This window comes from Thalassophryne amazonica, chromosome 6, assembly GCF_902500255.1.
Source record: "Thalassophryne amazonica chromosome 6, fThaAma1.1, whole genome shotgun sequence".
Taxonomy (NCBI): domain Eukaryota; kingdom Metazoa; phylum Chordata; class Actinopteri; order Batrachoidiformes; family Batrachoididae; genus Thalassophryne; species Thalassophryne amazonica.
In genome coordinates this window covers 74,742,973-74,747,902 of record NC_047108.1, presented here as the reverse complement: position 1 = coordinate 74,747,902, position 4,930 = coordinate 74,742,973, and positions in this window count along the sequence as shown.

The following is a 4,930-nucleotide window of genomic DNA, read 5'->3' as shown; positions in this document are numbered from 1 at the left end:
GAAAGGAACACAATCCTGAAGGGGGCGTGTGCGCGCGCGTGCGTGCGTTAAACAACAAGCGTTCACCGAAACTAACACGCGCCGCCTTATTTTTGGAATGGAATAACTCTAGAACGACGCTGTGCATATGTGTCATGTGTGCGGAAAATACTGACATCATTTTGGTGTTTGTGTGTGAGACAGAGAGAGAAATAAATAACTTTAAACCGGAGGAAGTGGAAAAAAAGCGAGACATGTCACAGCTCAAATTCAGCAACAGTTAATAAACTACGATCATTTCACAAGCCGCCATGTTGCCACTCTCTTCCCACTCATGCACGGATGTTTCAGTTTTCTTTCAACCCCCCCCCCCCCCATCTCCAAAAAAAAAAAAAACAAAAGCAGTGGTTCCCCAAGTATGGGCCGCGGCACCCTTGTGGACCACGAAGGTACTGCAAAAGGACCATGAACAGGAAAAAGTAAGTTCCTTCGGCTGCTCCCTTGTTTGCATTCGGGGTTGCCACAGCAAATCCAAGGTAGATCTGCATGTTAAATTAGCACAGGTTTTACTCCAGATGCCCTTCCTGATACAACTCCACGTTATACAGAGAAACGCGGCAGCGGGGTGGGATATGAACCGGGAACCTACCGCACTGGAACAAAGTGCACTAACCACTTGGCCACCACTCCTGCCATGAGAGTAATGAAATTAAAAAAAATAAAAGAAATTCTTTGTCTCTGTGTGTGTGTGTTTTTTTGTTTTGTTTTGTTTTGTTTTTTTGCAGTCGTGTGGTAATTTAAATTTGGAGAGAGGAGAAACAGAAATGCAGCTCAGTAAAATAAATGATTAAAGAAGTAAAGCTGACAGAATTGTTCATGACCCATCACATTCACAGTTCAAGCAATTTGAACTTTTACCTTCAGGGAGATGTTATAGAGTACCAAAGAAATACCAAGTGCTGATGGTTTTAGTTTAAACACCCAGGAATGTTTTATTGGGTTTACAGTGTGTCAATGTGATTTGTGACGAGGGTTTTATAGGTTTGTACACTGTGACATTGAATTTTATTTATAGGTATCATATTTCCTTGATTAAAGAAACACCTGACCTGGAATCCTAATGGCCGGGTCAAAACTTCATCTAAAAAACAAGTACCTGCCTTAAATAAGCGCCAGGTATTATGCATATTAAAAAGGATCACATTTGGTCAAGTCACTCTTATTCTAACTGCAATGAGTAGTGGTACCTTAAAATCCGAAAGCCTGATTTATGCTTCTACAATTCCGTGGCCACACAATGACGTCAGCATGGATGTGAACCTTTTGAAGTTTTCCATCGCGTTGGCGGGTGTGGTAATGCAATTTTCCACCAGAGCAGAAGGAGCAAAACAAGGCAAAACTTTTTTTAGTTTACACCTGCACCACCACTGTTCCTGGACAGTCAGGGGTTCCTGGTCATTTTCTGGACCAATTTTGATCAACGAGCTCCACTTCTTTATACAATCATCAACACCTCCAAAGCAACGGTACAGTACGTGCAATTTCTCTCGGTGTGTGTGGATCGGGAGGTCTGGGCTATTCTTGAGTTGCTGCCCCTGCGACCCGACCTCGGATGAAGCAGAAGAAAATGAATGGATGAATGGATGGATGAATGGATGAATGAATTGCAGGACATTTGAGGGTCTCTAATTTTTTGACTCCCTGCTGCAAAGTTGGACATATTTGCAGACTTCTCTGTCAAGCATTCCCCTATTTGATCTATTATCAAAATGTAATCAGTGTGCGCCCTGCAAAAACTAAAAATATTATGGGAGATGAAGTATTGAAACTGGAAATGTGACCAATCACAGCCCTTGTGGTTTCCATTGTTTCGATGGAGCTCAGAGAGGGTTTCCAGACACAGAGGGCTCTGATCTAAAGCAGTTGTCTTTGATTCATCACACCCAGAAATATGTGTGAAATTTAACACACTATTACAGCGCAGGCAGCAAGCAGAATTTTATTAATAATCATTGGCCTTGAATAAACCCACAATCAACATTTTTGTTAAAAAAAAAAAAAATCACTCAACACAACTTAAAATAAAATCTCCTGAGGTAGAGGGCTGACAAACCACAATACAACAAAATTAACACACCACAACAAAATTGGCTCTTGCCCCTGAGCCATGTGATGGCACAACAACAAAAGACCAGAGGGGAAGGGTGCGTTGCTCCGTGTTGTGTGACACAGTGCAGTGCTGCACAGAGAGTAGACTTTGATGAATCTGTGCAGCAGTCAGTGTGTGCGGGAGAGAAAAAAAGCTTGAGTATCGATCTTTTTACACAAGGATCGTTCAATATCAATACCAGCATTGGTATCGATATTGTTGATATTAGGATCTATCCGCCCACCTCTAATGCATTGCCCGTGGGGGTGCCCAGGCTCTAGATTGGGTGGTGTTCATAAAATAGGTAGCTGACATTTTTCAAGGATGGTAATAAATTATGCAAAGTTTCTATCATGATTTGGAATGGCGTGTAAGTCCAGAATACAATTATCAACATACATTGTTCGCTGTTGTTGCAGAATACCTGTAATTTTTTCATACATATTAATCCCATCAACATTTCATTTTAGTTATGTTCATCCTTGAACCAAAATGCATAAGCATACCAAACGGCAAATATCAGCTCTCCCCAGTTTGTCCGTGTTCAAAGGTACACACATGTACACAGAGGGCACTTGACTTTTAATATATAGATGATTTACCATCCTCTGCTGGAATGGCATGTGAGTCCAGTATGTAATAATCAACGTCCATTATTCACTGTTCTATAACGGCTGAGTGGATCCTTGTTATTTGATTGGTGCTTTGTATGTCACATGACATGGATTAATTCATCCCATTTGTGTTGCATTACATTTAGAGTGCAGTTTGGTTCCATTTAGAGTGCAAATTTGGTTCCATACGTTTGATACCATTGCACTCTGCGCGTGCGCAGACACACGCGCACACCTACACACACGCACGCACACACACATATGCATACACATGCACACACCTACAGACATGCACACACACACACGCGCACGCACACCCACACACACACACACAAAACAAATTCACTGCGCTGTTTGCAGGAAGTTAGAATGAAAAGCTGGACTAATTTCTGAAGTGATTTTTTTTTTTTTGCTGCACTACGGAGACCTCCCAGGGACATGGTGGTTAATTTTTTTGGCCCAGATCATTGCGTTCCCTCACAATGCTTTTGCATTCCCTCGCAGTATTATTGCGTTCCCTCGCAATAACTTAATATCATATTAAAGCTCATGCCTATCAGAGCACACAGTGAGCGGAATCAGGTGGGGGGAGACCGAACACATATGCACGCTCACACACACACACACACACACACACACACACACACACACACACACACACACACACACACACACACACACACACACACACACACACACACACACACACACACACACACACACACACAGAGCAGACAGCAACAGGATTCACAAGAGAATGGGATCCCATGAGATGAGACAGTAAGTTGCTACAACTTGCACAGCTGTAAGACTTTGTATGAAATTGTTATGTGTCGACGCGGGTTGAGGAGCGGACCTGCGTCAGACGGAACCCAGCGCTAAAAATAACCAGAAAGCGGTTCCAATAACAAAAACAATTTATTATTTCACCCGCTGGTGCACAACAAAGTGTAAAAACCAAAATAGCGTCCTTCTGGTGGAGTGAAGGCTGGCACGCTCTCCAGCGCACAAAAGGATCGAAGCCCGGCGCTCCTGGACCCACTACCACCGCCAAACACCCCCCAGGTGGACACGACAAACCGACTCTCTGCGAAGCATAGAAGAGGTGAGGTAAGTCAGCAGTTACAACTAATATCCTTCAAAAGACACACACTATCAACAACACATTCAGGTCTGTATTTTAAGCTTTATGCAAATGAGCAGCTTCTCACAACAGGTGGAGGATCACTTGTCCGCACGCCACAGCAGTGAGAAGCAAGCTGCACAATTCTCATCACAATTCAAGTATACTGCGTAACAAAATACCGTTACTATCAACAATTAGTCAAACACTTAATCACCTCTGATGTGTGCTGACAGCATGTGTCCCTCACCCTTCCTCCTTCACGGGCTCGATGTGTCAAACCCAGGCGCGGTCCTCAGCGTCTCACAAACGAACATCACAAGGTCGAGTTCCCGGCAGTTCTGCTTGAATCACACATGACTTAAATGCAGAACGCCATCCCATTATCTGCTTCAGCTGAAAGTCTTTAAGGCTGCACGTGAGCACCATTCACAGGTGCTGCACATGATGTTGATGAGGGTGAAGAACTCTTCAGCCAGCACCTTCTCCACAGACAAATCAGTTTTCATGCCACCTGGAGAGCAAAGAAAAAAAAAAGAACACCAAAATGTCCAGCCACACCCCCCAACACACAACAGAAATATTGTTTATTTATATAACAGTGATAGTAAGTAACAGCACCTGTTAGTGTGCCTTATGAACATTTATGTTTTCTTTTTTTACTGTTCCCTTGCGAATCCATGCATCTTGACAGAAAAAAACCTTACATTTGTGAATTTACATACACATTGTATTTCAGGTACACCTGTTCAATCAGTCTTTAATACAAATATCTAATCAGCCAATTATATGGCAGAATCAGTGAAATTAAGCTTTCAAACAAAGTCAAGAGGATCTGCTGAAGTCCAAACCAAGCATCAGAATGTGGAAGAAAAGTCATTTAACTGAACAGGGTATGGTTGTCAGTGCAAGATGGGCTGGTTTGAGTATTTCAGAAATTCTGATCGAGTGGGATTTTCAACCACAGTCATCTCTAGGGTCTACACTACATGGATTGGTCCCAACAACAAAAAACATCCAATGAGTAGTGGTTCACTGGGTGAAAATGCCTTAAGACCCGGTCAC